Consider the following 18,174-nt stretch of genomic DNA (forward strand, 5'->3'; position numbering starts at 1 on the left):
TATATATTCTAAGTCCGAGCTATACGATCTATTAACCGACGAGGATAAGGACGATATATTAACGTAAAGTTAAAGGCTAAAAGGTTCTATCTAGGTAGATCCTAGGCTCTCGCTTTAGACGCTATATAATTGTATATAGCGTCGTATATCGCTAGATAGCTATATATCTAGTCGTAGTAAGAATAGGGGTATAAGCGTAGAGTATAAGCTCTAGACGATAGTAGACCTATTACGATCGTATAATTAGAGTATATTATAGTTTCTTTAAGAGTAGACTAGGATCTAAGAATATCGAAAGAGTATACTCTTTATTATATTAAAGGACTACGAGACGCTAAGTTTATATCTACGCGCTCTACAGAAGGTACTAGCGTATTAGATATTAAAGTCTATTTTATAGGATTCTCGTATTAAAAGTACCTAAGCCGTTGTCTATATTAGTAAGATCGAGTAGGAGCTTAAGATACTAATAATAAAGAATAAATTATTCGGTAACTATATTAAGTTAAGAATATACTAGATATATAATGCGTAGAGTGTATCGACTTTACTAGTACGTACGATAATATACGCGTCTACGCTAAGGTATAGTACGGCCTCCTACTTTAGCTTATAAGTAACTAGCGTATTTAGTAACCGAGTTATACTATAGCGGACTCTTCTAGAATAAGGCTCTCTATTTAGAAGCGGGTATTTTTCCTTACGTCTACGGTATTATATTTGTATATAGCGTAGTCTTCGAATACTATATATAATCTATTTTTAGCGTACCTCTTAGGATCTAGAACTAAGCGTTATTATATTAATTTCCTAGTAGGAGTAGTATAGGAAGAGAGGACACGGCGTAGCGCGACGAGACCGGCTAGGAGCGGGGGCTAACGGGGTAGTGATATAGACTACGCACGTTTAGAGGGAAAGCTAATCTAGATAAGGAGAAGTCGGGGGCGGGAAGGGGTTTCACCTATTCGGGTTTCCCTTTGTATATAACAATAGATATATATCTATATAGGCCGAATAGGGTCCTAGAACAGGGGAATAACAAATCTATCTATCTATATTAATTTCCTTAGTAGGCTCGGGGTCTACTAGAGTTATACGACGGGTAATTATATAATAAAGATACTTACCGAAGATAGTAGGGTATATATATAGCCCTTATCTATCTAGAGTCTTCTACTATATCGCGTACCTCTTTATACTATACGACTATCGAGAGTAGCCTACCGCTACCGACGACTTCTAGCTAGTAAGAATACTTAAGTAGAGCGCTACGTCTATTATATATATCGCGAAATTATCGTAATATAAGGTAGTAAAACTATTTACCTCTAGCTACTAGCGGCTCCTACGCGCGCCCGACTAGTATCGACGACTATCGACGACTTCCGGCTAATAAGAGCCTATAGATACGCGTCGTACGTAGCGCAATAACGTCGTATCGAAGTCGATACTCGCGGTAGTACTTATAATATATCGACGTACTAACGTTAGCTATATAGAATGGACTTTATACCTTCGTACGCTCCGAACGGACGATCGTTAGATACGATAATATTAACTTTAAGGATCCTACTTACTACGAAACTACTAGTTATAAAGTATAGTAGCGAGCCTTAACTATATCCTATATTATATAGTACTTATAGATACCCGAGTCTAGTCTAATATAGTCGATATATATACCTAATGGACTATTAGATCCCTTTAATATCTATAACGCTCCGGGACTAATAGTAGATAACGTTAGCCGTACTATATCTCGGGCTCTTATTATAGAGCGATTAAATCTATTTATACTATACCTATCGAAGTAATATTTAATATCAAAGCTAGCCGAGACGACGGACTAGTCTTCCCGTCTATACTCTTAACTAGACTAGATAATATCCTTCCTAATACGGAATCTATACCGTTCATATAATATAGTATAATACCCGAAGACAAAGATACTACCGAGAGTAATCTAAAAGTCTATAATAGGTTATTTAAGGGGGAACTCGGGTTTATCGCTAGCTTAGATCCAATTTTATATAATAAGGACGACTTTAGTTCTCGACTCTAGCTTATATATAGTGATTAGCTACCTTCGGAGTATATTAGAGCCGCTAAAGCTCTATACCGAGGTTCTCGTAGTGATTTCAATAAACGGTAGTAGCTACTTAGTATTCTAGCCTAGTTTTATATTTAGATAAACCTTTTATATACGATCGTACGTACCTACTAGGATACTCTAATAAAAGTATAGGCTTATTATTATACTATCGTATCGGATTACTCTACCTAAAATCGATCTTAATATAGTCGAGATAATATTAAATATTATCTCGTAGAGCCGTTAGTACGGTAGGGTTTTAATACTCGAGTACTTATATTATTCTATACTACCCTAAAGCGACGATAAGTCCCCGTATTAAATATATTCGACTCGAAAGGGTTAAAACGCTCATCGATCTCTACGCCAAAACAAGACACATTCGAAAGCTCTTATTAAGGCTATTCTAACGATATATAAAGCAGGCCACTACCCCTAGGACTAAGGGAGTTATACCTCATTCAATCTAGACAGCTTGAAGCTCTCTTCACCCTGTTTCTTTAGCTCTAAACGCCGCGGAGGTGCCTAGCTACATTAGGCAACTCCTAGGCAATAGTAGCCTAGGCTACGATACTAACGGCGCCTACGGCCCTATAGGCGAAGCCCCCCTAAGACAACTAGTAGCAACTTATAGAGGACGCAAAAAGTATAGAAACTAACGATTAGCTCCCTTACCGGTCTCTATAGGTAATAATCACTTAGCTACGTATAGCGCTTGTACTATCGTATTACCGAGGGCAATAAGAAATAAGGACGACGTCCTAGGCGATTAGTAAGGCCACCCGGAATCAACACCCCTATAGCTAGGTATCGGTCGCGGTATCGATACTAGGCCCCCGCCTAACGCACGATGTAGTTACGATCCGTATTATAGTAAAGGAAGACTAGGCCGAAGTTACGAAGCTATCGAACAAGGAGCTCGCCTAACGAATTAACTAACTAGGGGTAGTCGTAGTGAACTAACAGTCTAACGGTACTCTATAGATCTATACTAGCTCTACTACTACTAGGAGGTACCTAGAGGCATAGCTATAGTAGGCATCTAAGGTTACGGCATTAGCGAAGGTCTTAACGAAACAATTCACGATCCTAGTCTACGATATACCTAAGGAGTTTGACCTAACTAACTAGGGTCACCTACGCGCTCTCTAAGAGGACAACCCGGTCACTCTTAACTCTCTAATCTAGAAGGCGACTTGGCTCTATAGGAAATGGCTAGAAGGCAAGAAGGCCTCGGCGCTAATAGTATAGCTATAAGACGCGAAAGCGGCGGATCTAGCGATAGAACAAGGCCTAGTCTAGTAATATAGCCTTAAGATAGTAGAAAAGCACTCCTTATCCTTTCGTGTCCTCTAATGCTTCAAATGCTAACAGTATAGACACTAAACCTATACGTATATAAACAAGTAGGCCTGCTCGAACTGTATAGGAGACTATATATCTAGGGACTATATATCGACTACGAGACGGTACGCGAACTGTCCGGGGCACTACCTATCGTACCGTGCGGAATGCCTATAGCGGAAACTAGCGAAAAACAAGGTAATCACAAACAGAACCGTCGCCCTAAGATTCTACGGCGACCGTAAGGCTAGCCTATACCGGAACTAAATAGCGGCGGTCGGGTATAAGCGCCCTAGGGCCGAGAACGATATAAAGGGTACGTAACCTAGGGCGTACGGGAGGCCACGTACTCTACTAGCTACGGCGAGGGAATCTAACTAGGCCCGGCTCCCCTTTAGTACATAGCCGATAGGCGTAGACTAGGACGTATAGGGCAGTAGGACATAGGACGATATAGAGGAAATAATTGTCGATACCGATAACTAGCCTCGACACGCTTAGTATTATCTAGTATAACGTTAACTATAGCAAGGATATAGTCTAGAACCATTTCCTATACGAGGCGGACCCGCGCGTCTACTACGTCCTTATAATCTAGGAGCTATAGATTAATCCGTACTATAAGAGACTAACGACCTACAAGTTACTAGGCTATACGACATGCCTACGAGGCGACGGTAGACCCCGTACGTGCTTCTATGTTAGTAAGGACATACTAGAATCCGACTAGGAGGTAGTGTACTACGTAGACGAAGAAGGCGGGGGCGATATTACCTCCCTCTACGTAGGTAGTACCTAGATACACAACCTATATATATAACCGCTAGCCTCGAGGTCTAGCCGCGACCTAGGGGTCTATAGACACCTAGACAGTACGCTTAAGAGACAAGGGTACTACATCGTAGTAGGAGACTTTAATATACACTACCCTTCCTAGGAAAGCCTTATGTAGCCGTACCCTATAGCCGACGAAGTACTCGACTTAATAGCGAGCAACGTAATTACCCTTAATACCCCGAAGGACCTAGGCACCTAGAAGAGAGGGGGACTCTAAGGCACGATCGACCTCTCCTAGATCTTAGATAGCTACTACTATACGGTAACCTACTATAGGATCGAACATAAACTCTAGGCGTCGTTAGACTATATACTAGTCAGGACCTCTATTACGATATAGATACAACGTATACTAGCGAGAACCCCTAAGCTAAACTAGGGAAAGGCCTACTAGGCCAATATCTAGGCGTACCTCGATGACTCTAAGAGGCTAGTCTAGATCGCGTAGTAGCAATATAATAGTAAAGACGAGATAGACGAAGCAGTCTAGGGGTTAATAGACGAAATAAGAAAAGCGACCTTACTTCACGTTCCGCTTACCTAACTAACGATATAGTCTAAACTATACTAGACGCCGGAGTATACTACGGTAGTAAGAGAAGCAAGGAGAGCCCGCCGGGTATAGACGAGTAGCTATAGCGAGGAGGCCTAGAACGTATATAGGGAGGCATACTAATAGAAGAAAGCTATAATACGAAGGGAGAAAGCAGTCGGCTAGAGGGCTATAGTAGAAGAAATCGCCGGCAAGCTAGAGAGGATGTAGAAGCTAGCGAAATGGGCCCGATAGGACCCTATACAGGGCCCCTCCTTCTCTATCCTAGCGCTATAATCGCCTAGTAGCCCGGTTAGCGACCCCGAGGCCAAGGCGCGTCTACTAGCTAGCAAGTTCTTCCCGCCCCTAGTCGAGGCTAATCTAAGCGACATAAATAGCTCTACTCCCCTAGCCCCTAGTATTACGGTCTAACAGGAGGTGTCCGAGGGAGAAGTTGCCGCTATACTAAGGAAGTTGCCGGCGAAGAAAGCCCCGGGGCCGGATAGGATCCTAAACGAGCTACTAACGAAGTGTAGAGATCAACTAGCCCTAGTAGTTATAGCGATCTTTAACGCCTACCTATAGACCGGGTACTACCCGATAGCTTTTAAACAATCGACGACAGTGGTCCTACGTAAGCTATAGAAGGAAGACTATACGTAGGTGAAGTCGTACCGCCTAATTACGCTCCTTAATACTCTTAGGAAGGCGCTTAAGAAGCTAGTTATAACGAGACTCTCCGAGGCGGTAGAGGAACACTCCCTACTCCCGGATACCTAGATAGGTACGCGCCTATAGCGATCGACGCTATCCGCGATAGAACTTATCACCTCTTAGGTAAAGGCCATCTAGTATAAGAATAGGGACAAGGTAGCTTCCTTACTTAGCCTAGACATATCGGGAGCCTTCGACTACGTGTTATACCCGCGGCTACTCTATATCCTAAGGTCGAAGGGACTCCCTAAGTGGCTTGTCAACTTCGTACGGTCCTACCTCTAAAACCGTAGTACGTCGATCCTAGTCGGCTAGTATAGAAGCCTATTTCAAGTAGTCTATACTAGAATCCCGTAAGGCTTAACGCTAGTACCTATTCTGTTCCTCTTCTTTATAGCGACGCTACTCCTAGCCCTAGAATCCTAGAACACCGCTACGAGCGGCTTCGTAGACGACATAAACATCCTAGCGTAGTCTTCCTCGACTAAGGAGAACTATAGGCTACTAGAAGAGAAGTATAAGATCTACGAGGACTAGGCTAGGAGGTACGGGGCTCGGTTTGCCCTAGAAAAGTACAATCTGATACACTTTACGCGCCGGCCACGGTTCTACAATATATAAGCTTCTATCTAGATATAGGGGTATACGACTAACCCGGTAAATTAGCTTAGGATTCTCGGACTATAGGTAGACCCGGCGCTACGGTAGAGGAAGTACGTATAGGCAATATTACGGAAAGCTAAACAGAATATAGCATTATACTAGAGGCTTACTACGTCTATATAGGGGGCGGACTTCCGGTAGTTACGACTTCTATATACGGCTATTATACGGCCAGTCCTTACCTATAGTAGCCAAGTGTAGTCCTTAGGCGAGAGGGCCTACCTATCGAAGGGACTCGTCGCGCCGCTAGCGAAGATCCAAAACCAATGCCTAAGGAAGGTCACCGGGGTATATAAGTCGACACTAACGAGGATACTTAAGCACGAGACCGCTATACCGCCGATCGACCTATATATCTAGGGACTACGGACCTCCTACTTAGGCAAGTCGGCATAGTACCTAGTATAGAAGGTCATCGCTAGTATAGTCGTAAGGGCCCGCGAATTAGTACTAGCGTATAGGGGTATTCGACCCGGAAACGAGCCGAACTACCGGGCAAGGGACGAACAGCTAGCAATATAATAGGAAGGTAAGAAATCGTTTATAGAGCAACTATAGAAAGAGAGGTAGAACAACTAGGTTGTAGGGCATAGTGGACGCCCTTAGCTAGCGGGACAACCTAAGGAATAGTTAGCTATAAAATCCGCGGTCAAGTACCCCCCGAAGCTTATCTACTACCGCCTTACGAGGGTATAGAGTAGTATAGCAACCTAACTACGAAGCGAACACATCGGCCTCTAGGGGTACCTATTATAGAGGAAGGTTCTAGGATACACGAATACTAGCTGCCCCTACGGCTATCGCTCCTAGAACGTACGGTACGTACTCCTCGTCTATCCGAGGTAGTCGCTAGGAAGGGGGGAGTAGATAGCAAAGGCGAGGAACCGGACGATTAGGGCACTTCTTAACAACGCTAAGGACCTACGGCGTATTACGAACTAGATACTAGAGAAGGGCTGGCTAGAACAGTACCGCCTAGTAAGAGTAGTATAGGAAGAGAGGACACGACGTAGCGCGACGAGACCGGCTAGGAGCGGGGGCTAACGGGGTAGTGACATAGACTACGTACGTTTAGAGAGAAAGCTAAACTAGACAAGGAGTAGTCGGGGGCGGGAAGGGTTTTCACCTATTCGGGTTTCCCTTTATATATAACAATAGATATATACCTATATAGGCCGGATAGGGTACTAGAACAGGGGAATGACAAATCTATCTATCTATATTCGACTCGAAGACCTTTATAGAAGAGTACCGACTTACTACCGATAAGGGCTTTAGTATAATTAACGCTATACTTATTCGATACGTCGACGCGGCGATATTTAATAATATCGTTAAGGATATCCGGATAAAGTACTTTACCTCCGTAGTATAGGCTAGTAAAACGCGTAACGGTAGAGTATATACTAATACGGAGTTCCGTACGATATATCCTCTATTATAGGAGGTCTTACTATTCCTATAGATTATATATATATATATATATATATTGTTCATTATGCTGTTATAGAGCCTATTAGCCTATATAGCTATACTACCTACTTCTAGTTATAAAGGGGAAACTCGTATTATAGAGTGAAAACCCCCTCTCCTCTCCTATATATTCTTAACCTTACCTTCTTTCGTGTTTTCCTTATTAAGGGTACACTAGTATTATAGGCCTGCCCTAATAACTACCCTATCTATACCCCCTTGACCTCCCGCCTCTTCTCTATCTACTCCTCCGTCTCGCTAGCTAGCGCGAACTGTCTAAGAAAGCCCTACTATAGTATCTACTATACTATCCGTTTTACGTCTCGCTTGTCCGTTACGATTAACTAGTAGTCGCGTCTTACTACCTTAGCTCTCTACTAGCCTCGTCCTTCTACCTATTACGGTCACCGTAGTATTATGTGCTCCGGGTTCTATAACGGGTAGTTATACTAGTATACTAGGCTATATACGTCCGGGACTTTCCTTCTATTTAGATAGGCCCTTAACCCGATATGTTCGGACCTAATCTATATCGCGATGCTTGCTTCGGCCCTTATTAGGTCACGGTAGAGTAGGTAGTTATGTCTCTAAAAGGGGCGTAAGGCTAGGGGTCCTCGATTTAGTAGGGGATTCTCTTACTATTCCTATTCCTAAAGGTAGCCCGCTACCTACTCTACGAGGCTTTACGTCTTTACCTTATTACCCTTTTTCCTTCGTGCCTTTTCCTCCTCCTCCTTCCTCTCTAGCTACTCCTAGGTTTGCTTAATAACTTTAAACGTACGTAGGTCGTCTTACTTTTAGCTTTAAAGTACCCTAAGGCTAGGTAGTCGGTCGTACCTCCTAGCGATCTTCTCCGTAGAGTCCCGAATAGCTTATTATACTAGATAATCCGCCGTCTTCCTAGCGTATTAGATCCTCATTCCCTTAATATAATGTTTAATCGGGGGGGACCCTATCTCTATCTCCGCTACTCTCGTTAGCGTTATCTTATAGGCTCCTAGTATCTATCTAAGGTTCGCGGCCTACGTCCGGTTTAGGGGTCCCTCTATCCGCTTCGGGATCGGTTTACCTACTCCTCCTATCCCCTATATCTAGGCCCCGTAGAGCACTACTAGTTTTACGATCGTCTTATATATAATCCTTACTATTGAATAGGTACGGGTAGATAGTAGCGGAGTAGAGTAAGAGATTAATCTTCAACTAACTAATAGCACGAGTATGTAGCAATATATTAGGAACTGTTAAGATGTAGCATCTCAAAGGGAGTCAACAATCAGGAAGTGATCTGGCAGCCTGAGGCATCCACAATGACTCAGCTTGTAGGGAGATACCTTCTCTCCCCTTTAGCTTAGATAGACATCTAACACAATCAACATATTGGTTCCTGATATATTGCTGCATGCTCGTGCTATTAGTCAGTTGAAGATTGATCTCTTACTCCACTCCGCTGCCATCCACCCGTACCTGTTTTAACAGGTTATGAGCCCGGGTTTGTGCAGGAATAAGAGCAACCTATATCAGTACAGGTTACTTGTATCCCTTGCTATCGTAGCAGAAAACATCTGGGAATCAGAAGTCTACCCCGTCTATCCTATCAAGGAGCTTAGTTCGATACTAAGTGATAGGTAACCCAGACAAGGACTCTGTGCGGCTTACTCAAAGCCAATACCTTGAAGATACTCTGTAGGCAGAACTGCATCGAGATACTATCAAGAAGGACTTCAAGTAAGTCATTTGAAGCTCTGCTAGGAGAGACAGACCTGTGTCCTAGCCCCGAGACCTCACACCGCTCCTTCTTCACTTTACCAAGCAGGCCTTGGTATCCACACCTACGAACTTTCCCATTCTACACCAGAAGCCTCAGCAGGATCTGAGCCACCACCTTGGAACATACACACCTTGTTTCATTACATCCAATTTATTATGGATTCATACCAAGAGAAGACAGAGGAGAAGGGAGGCAAAATCCCAATTCTTGGGAGGGACAATTGGAAGAGATGGTTCAACCTTCAGAGATACAAGATGGAGAGCCAATCAGCATTCTTTGCAATTGATGACCTAATGGAAGTGTCTTTTGACAACATCAAGGGCAAGACTCTGAAACTCCAAGAAGAGGCTACAACCAAAGAGATCCTCAATACGCCAACATGGACAAGACACAATGCAGTATGCAACTTCAGTATCCTTAGTAGGATCACAGAAGAAGATGAATTTGAGCTTGAGGGCTCATGTGAATCTGGAAGAGCTGCTGAGAAGTGGGTGTATCTCTGGAACAAGTATAGCCAGGTGCTACCAACCCATGCACATGAGCTCACAAAGCAATTTGTGACCTTTGAGATGAGTGAAGAGTTCACCATCAGATCTGCATGGACACACCTGGTTTCTCTTGGAAAAAGGATTGCTGATGTTGACCCAGAGGGTCAGCATTACAGGAAAGCTGATGTGAGGATGACCCAGCTCTTAAGCTCACTGCCACCTGACTACCATGTAGCCAGGGATACTATCATGGCTCAGCCAAAGATGGATCATGAAAGGACCTTAAAGATCCTTGAAGCTCAAGAAGCCAGGTTGGATCCCTCTAAGGCTGAGTATGGCATGGCAGCCACCTGGGTCAAGCCCTCAGGTCTAGCAAGACCACTCTCCTGCCTTCTCTGTGAGAAGGATCATCTGATCAAGGACTGCCCTAGTTTGCCTGAGGCAAGAAAGGTCCTTAGATCTCATTCCCAACCACCATCTTCCCAGAATACAACACATGTCAAGAAGAAGAGAACTCCACCACCCACTTCAAGGAGGACACCAAGAGAGAAGTCCTCTATGGAAGAACTTAAGAAAATGGTGAAGAAACTCAGCTCTGACATGCTGTCACTCCAGAAGAACCAGGCCCAGTCTTATACCTCTAAAGCAAAGAAGACTGGAAAAGGTTTCTCCGCCCAAGAGTCACCATGCAGCTCATCCCCAGAGACAATGTCTGATGATGATGAGTATGATGAAGTGGCTCACTCAACTGCAGAAGTCCAAGGCAAGTTCCCCTCGTCAGAGTGGTTACTTGACTCCTGTGCTTCATCCCATATGACTGACCAAAGCTGCCTCTTTAGATCTATGACTCCCTTGACAAGGAAGAAATGGATCAAAGTGGGAGGTGGGTTTTTATTGGCCACTCATATTGGGAATGCAGAGATGAGTGGGAGAGCTGGCAGAAAAGTTGTTTTGGAAGATGTCCTGCTTGTACCCAAGCTAGGAGTGAACCTGGTTTCATGGAACCAGTTTAGCAAGCAGTTTGGTGTGCAACCTCCATCATTTTCTCTTGTTTCCCCCTCTGGTGAGACTGTTGTCCAGACAAAGCTCCTTGGGGGGGTTCCATTCATTGATGAGATTTCTCCTCTCCTACAAGAACGGGCACATTACTCATCATGTGCACCACCAATGGAGAATGCCTTTGTGACTGCTCAATCAGAGACCGACCTGAAGCAGTGGGAGCTTTGGCATAGAAGATTTGCACACTTTGGGAAGAATTTGCTCCAGAATCTTCACAAGGTAACAGACTTGAAAGAACCCATTCCTATCCCTAAGGATGGCTTTCACCAGTGCAGAGTATGCTCAATAGCAAAGATGAAGAAGTACAAAGGCAAAGTTACAGAGAGAAGACCTGAAAGACTTGCCCTTGTATCTATTGACATATGTGGCCCACTACCAATCTCAAGACTAGGATTCAAATACTGGCTTGAGATTGTTGACAACTTCTCTAGGAAGAAGTGGACCTTTCCTCTTAGGAAAAGAGAAGATGCTCCAGTTGCTCTCCAGAACTGGAAGATCAAAGCAGAGAGGAAATCATCAGCGCAGCTGAAAGCAGTAAGACTTGACAATGCAAAAGAACTTATTGCATTAGTGAAGCAGTGGGAGAAGGATTTGGGGATTGGGCTCGAGCCGACTGAGGCATACAACTCTCTACAGAATGGACCAGTTGAGAGGTCAATACAAACCTCAGAGGACTCTATAAGGGCAATGCTTGAAGAGGCTAAAATGCCGGTTGAATTTTGGCCTGAAGCACTAGAGGCCCAAACTTATATGAGGAACAAACTGCCAAATGGCCCAGATTACGATGGGTTCAAGGTTTCACCAGATGAGGCTTTTGATGGTATCAAACCGACCATCAACCATTTGAAAGTTTGGGGATGCAAAGCTGTTGTCTATATGGACACAAGATCCCAACCTCAATGGGCAAGAAGTGACAAGCTAATGAATAGGGGTAAAGAAGCAGTGTTTATTGGGTATGTTGAAAACACAGCTAAAGCCTGGCTCTTTTGGGAACCAGACATGAGAGCTGTTAAACAACACACACATGCAGACTTCTTTGAGGACCAGCCTGGAGGTGATATGGGTCTCAATGTTCCAACATTGAATCTACCAAGCAGTGCACCAGCTAGGAAGCCCTTAGGAAGGCCGAGGAAGAACGTATCCTTAGGACAATCTACCTACCATTCAGGCGTCCATCAGAGCCCCCCCGAAATAGATCAGCCAATTGAGAGCCCTAAAGTCGCTCAGCCGAGAAAGCTGTTTGTGCAACTTCCCCAGCCTCCGGAGAACGTAGGGGAATTTCAGAAAATCGATCAGCCAATTGAGAGAAGCTCCCTAGATCCCCAGGAAATAGACGTTACTAGGTCACAAGTGACGGTCCCTAAATCATCCCTTGGAAAGAGAAAGGCTGACTATGATGTTGAGGGCTATGACATGAAACAGAAAGCCCCAAGATCCATGGTCCCTAAGCCCGAACTAACCACTGAAGTGGGAGAAGCAATGGACCTCTCAGAGAACCTTGCTGCTTTTCACCAAGCTTTCTTTGCAGCCATGCAATCAGTGGACAGTTCAATACCATGGGATAGCGAATTCCTGGAAGAAGTTGAGGAAATGGCCTTTGCAGCAACTGTAGAAGCCATTGCATACAAGCAAGAGGTCCCAATTCCAAAATCCTACAAGGATGCTGTGAATGACAAGAAATGGGGACATCTTTGGAAGGAAGCAATCCAAAAGGAACTAGATGCTCTACAGAGTAACAACACCTGGGAAAATTCTGTTCCACCAAAAGGAGCAAATCTGGTTACATCAAGATGGGTCTTTGATATTAAGAGAAGCATTAGTGGAGCTATTGAAAAGTTCAAGGCTAGACTAGTTGCAAGGGGCTTCTCACAGAAGTTTGGTGTTGACTTTATGGAGACATTTGCACCTACAGTAAGACAGGACACCCTTAGGGTGTTTATGGCTATTGTGTGTAAGAAGGATCTTCATCTTCACCAAGTTGATGTGAACAATGCATTCACAGAAAGCACCCTCCATGAAGACATCTTCATGTTACCACCACCAGGAGTTGAGCTTCCACCAAACATGGTGTTCAAAATCCTCAAAAGCTTGTATGGACTTAAGCAAGCAGCTAGAGATTGGAATCAACTCTGTGTGTCAAAGCTCAGAGAGATTGGATTCACACAGTCAGAAGTGGATCCATGCCTACTTATCCATAAGAAGAGGGAGATCATAATCCTTATACATGTGGATGACATTCCAATTGCTGCACCAAAGTTGACAGATGTTCTCTGGTTCAAAAGAGAACTTGGCAAGATCTTCAAGATCAAAGATCTAGGTGAACCTGAAAAGATCCTTGGCATGAGAGTCACAAGGGACAGGAAGAGAGGAATCCTGAAACTTGACCAAGGACACTTTGTTAGGGACAGCCTAGCCAAGATGGGAATGAACCATGAGAAGGCAGCACCTACACACTCACCCATGGACAGCTATGAGGCCCTCAAACCTTCAAGCCACATGGATGAGAGGTGTGACAAGGCAGAGTACCAGAGTATTAATGGTACTTGGATGTGGCCAGCAACAATCACAAGGCCAGACATTGCTTTTGCCCTAGGAAGGATGAGCTCATTTGTGAGTGACCCATCCACCTACCACATGAAGGCTTTGAAGAAGATCACTAGGTACCTAAGATCATACCCTGATCTAGGACTTCAGTTCTCAAAGTCTGGAAAAGGACACCTTATTGGATACTGTGATTCTGATTATGCAATGGACAAAGCAGACAGAGTCTCAATCCTTGGGTATGTCTTCTTCCTCTGTGGGGCACCAGTTTCTTGGATGAGCAAGAAGCAAAAGTCTGTAGCAACATCCACAATGGAGGCTGAATACATGGCTATGAATGCATGTGCGAAGCAGTCCCAATTCCTAGCTTCACTGCTGAGGGAAATGGATTGTCCAGAGTTAGTGGGAGACTGTTCCCATCAACCAAGAATCACTGGAAACCAGGAGACTGTATCAAATTTGAGACCAGTCCAATTAAGAGGTGACAATCAAGCTGCCCTCACCCTAGTGAAAGATGCACATGTTCATGACAAGTCGAAGCACATTGACATTGCCTATAACGCTGTTAGGAAACTTTGGTGGAGGAGGCTTATTGCTGTTGAGTACACCCCAACCTCTGAGATGGTTGCAGACGGGTTTACAAAACCAAAGACTGGTCCACACTTCCAGAGGTTTGTAAGCCAGCTGAACCTGTCATAAAAAGGTCCAAGTACTATTGACAGGAAGTGAGCAGACTGTAACCTCCCATACGAGATGAGTGGGAGTGTTAAGATGTAGCATCTCAAAGGGAGTCAACAATCAGGAAGTGATCTGGCAGCCTGAGGCATCCACAATGACTCAGCTTGTAGGGAGATACCTTCTCTCCCCTTTAGCTTAGATAGACATCTAACACAATCAACATATTGGTTCCTGATATATTGCTGCATGCTCGTGCTATTAGTCAGTTGAAGATTGATCTCTTACTCCACTCCGCTGCCATCCACCCGTACCTGTTTTAACAGGAACCAATATATTGATTGTGTTGGATGTCTATCTAAGCTAAAGGGGAGAGAAGGTATCTCCCTATAAGCTAAGTCATCGTAGATGCCTTAGGCTGCTAGATTACTTCCTAATTATTGACTCCCTTTGAGATGCTACATCTTAATACTTACCTTATTAAACGTAGCTCCCTATATTAACGTTATAAGTCTAGTTATTATAGCCTTGTTAACCTAGGCTCTATTCTAGGCTTTCCTAATCTAGAGGTTCTAGCTAAGCTTAGGGTCTAGCTAGATTCCTAGGACTCGTAATTTAGGAGAGGGCTTCGTTACGTAACCTTAGATAGTTACTATTACTTATATATTATAACGTGCTTTACTACCGAGCGGGCTATACTACCGAGCGGGCCACTTTTGCTAAGAACTATACCACTTCTATAGATATAGCTATATAACTACTATTATAGCGTATATTATCTTTAAACGAGGCCAAACTGACCTTAGCTATCTAGGCTACGAAACGCGACGCGATAATTACGAATCGACTTACTATAAAGGTATACGACGCGTCTCGAACTATACTAGGGTATCGATTGAATAGACGACCTCCTCGGGATAACTACGAGCCTAATTCGAAGAAGCTTATAGAGCTAGAAGAGAGGGTGATACTTGAGTATATACTCGAGCTAGATATTAGAGGTTTCCCGCTATTAAAGGCTAGTATACGAGTAATAGCCGATTTATTACTATAAGAGAAGGGTCTTAAGCCCGCTAGTCTTAATTAGACAGGCAGGTTTATTAGGCGGTATCGGAAGCTAAAGGTTCGTATAACACGTAGATACGATCGTTAGCGAGCCCTAATAGAAGATCTAGACGTTATCGAGAGGTAGTTCTTGCTTATACGTAATATAAAGGAGAAGTATAGCATCCTTAACTAGGACACCTATAACTTTAACGAGACAGGGTTTATAATAGGTATTATTACGTCTTAGAGCGTCGTTACGGGTTTAGAAAGGCGTAGTAGAAAGAGGAAGGTCGTTTAATAGGGTAATAGAGAATAGGTAACAGTGATTAAGACTATCTATATATATAAGAACCTTAGCGAGTATAAATCTAAGATATAGAAAAGCTACCTAGAAAAACTCTAAATATAAAGCTAAGCGCTAAGCCGGCGGTGTGTTCGGATAAGAACGTCACATCCTCCCCTACTAGACCCTAACATACCTATATCAGCCTAAGGCGGCTAGCCTAATCGCCTATATACTTAAATCAATAACAAAAGAGATCCTAAAGCTTTAGCTTCCTTCGTCGTAGCTTCCTAGCCTACGACCCTTTAGCTTACTTCACTCCGTATATATAACTGCCTTACGCGGCTTAACTCTACTACCTAAGCTCACTACGAGCTTACTAACTCCGTTAGATAACCTCGCCGCGAGCTTCTTACGCGTGTTCGCGCCTTCCTATATCGTTAGAAGCTCGTAGTATTAGGTAGCTCGTATAGAACGTAAGGACAAAAGTACGCTCTTATTCTAAATTAATCTAACTACGAATATTAACCTTTAAGCTTACTAAGTCTTAAATAACCTCTTCGCCCTTTAGTAGCTTCTTCCTTAACCTTCTTTAGCCTTAGCTAACTTATTCTTAATTAGATCAAGGTATATAAGCCGCGCCGCGGTATCGGCGTTAACGTAGTAATACTAACGTGTTTTAGACTCCTTTCTTCCTTATAGCTTACTATAGCTCCTATCCCGCGCTCTCCTTAAGGCGAGGAGTTAATAGCTTAGATAGACGCCCTTACCGTTACCTATACTTCGGCCGTATCTAATAACTTCCCGCGGCTCCCCGTTTATACTAAGACGCGCCTTCCGGATATACCTACCGGATAGTTAGCCGGTTAGTAGACTCGGCTCTACGCCTTCTAGTTTAAAGTCTAGTTCTCTTACGACGTTATTAAGCTAGACGATTAGATCGCGCTATAGTTAGCCCGTATCGCGCGCTAGTATCTAAGGATCGACGGAGGATCTAGATTCTTTAAGATAATTTATATACTCCCTTCGCGCTATAGCCGCTTCTAGTTTAGCGGCGTTCTAAAGCTAGTAGCCGCGTTAGACTCCGACTTCGACGTCTTCGAAGAGATCCCTAAGGGCGGTATTCTAAGGTAGCCTATCGCTTTTAGACCGTATACCAAATAAACTAGGCTAGCGGCAATCGTCTTTAGCTACTATAGCGGCCGCTCTAGATCTACGCGATACGTATAAAGCTACCGTTCTAAGGGCGATACCGAGCGTCCGCTAGGAACCTTTACTAAGTACTAGCAACTTAGCCTACCGAGTAGTAAGCTAGAGAAATACGACTAGGAGGATCCTAAGCCTAATACTATAGGCGACTTTACCTTTATCGAGCGCGGCGGCTATACTAATTATTTCTAGACTAGTAAGTACGCTACCTACGACCGTAGCCGGTCTCGTACTAAGTTTAGCTATACTAAGCGGTCTTCCCGGTCAAAGGACTCTAAGCGCCTAGTTACCTCTAGTAAGGTAGCTAACTTCTCTAATCTTCCCTAGGCCTACGATATTACTTAGGTCACGGAGTCTAGTTAGTTCTAGAACACTAAGTTTAAGTATCGTAATCTAGCTTAGATTAACGCCCCGACCCTAGCTATATATAGTCTAGTCTTCTAGGTTAGTTATAAGCCTTATACTACCCGCGACGCCGCTAGCCGCCTAAAGGCCGCGTTAAAGGCTAACTTAGCTTACGTCCGCGCCTTTATTTGCGAGAACGCCGAGACTAATACGAATAGACCTAGCTAGGAGGAGAACACCTTAGATAAGGAGGACGACGGCTTGTTCGTATTACTAACTAAGCCTAGTAAGTCCGCTAGTATACCTAAGGTACCTAGGAAGCCTCCTAGTAAGAAGCCCGTGTCTTTAGCTAGTAAGAAGCCCGCGGCCTTAGCTAAGAAGAAGTCGGCTCCTAGGACTCGGCGTGGCCCTCGGTAGATATCGCCGCGCTATACCCTAGACCGTAACGAGCCGTAGGAGGGTCTAAGCGATACCTCCGACTACGTTACGTAGCTCCGCGAGATTCCGGTATAGACGCCTCTCCTAGAAGACTCTAAGGGTAAGGGCGAGGCGGTCGTAACCTCGCCTACCGTCTACGGTCGTATAGCTAGTCCTCTCGTTCTTCTAGTAGCTAAGCGGTTTAGGCGGTTAATCGCGACTAGACGTACTTTACGATTCGGCTCGATTACCGAGAGGCCGAGAGGGGCTATAGTTCTATCTAGCTCCTTAGCTCGTTCGCCTATACCGATAATAGAGGATAATAATAGAGAGGATCTAGAGGTAGTACCTAGTAATTTCCGGTTCCTAGGTTAGAAGTAAGGCTCTAAGAGCCTAGATAATAATAAGCCCGAGGCTACTTTATAATTTAGTACTACGTTCTTATTTTATACGAGCGATAGGTAGCCGAGTAGCCTAACTTAAGAGTACTATAGACTAACAACCCTAATTAATAATTCTTACGACCTAACTCCCTTAGCGCCGCTTTAGTAACTAGGCTTACTCCTATAGTTTCTTCTTCGTTATCCGCTACCTTAGTCCCTTTAGGCGAGCGGTCTTAGCTACTTCCTCGGCTTCTTAAAGTAGCTACTACGATAGGTTAGCTTATCTAACCTCCGGGTCTACTAA

This window comes from Fulvia fulva, chromosome 4 (genome assembly GCF_020509005.1).
Source record: "Fulvia fulva chromosome 4, complete sequence".
Lineage (NCBI taxonomy): Eukaryota > Fungi > Ascomycota > Dothideomycetes > Mycosphaerellales > Mycosphaerellaceae > Fulvia > Fulvia fulva.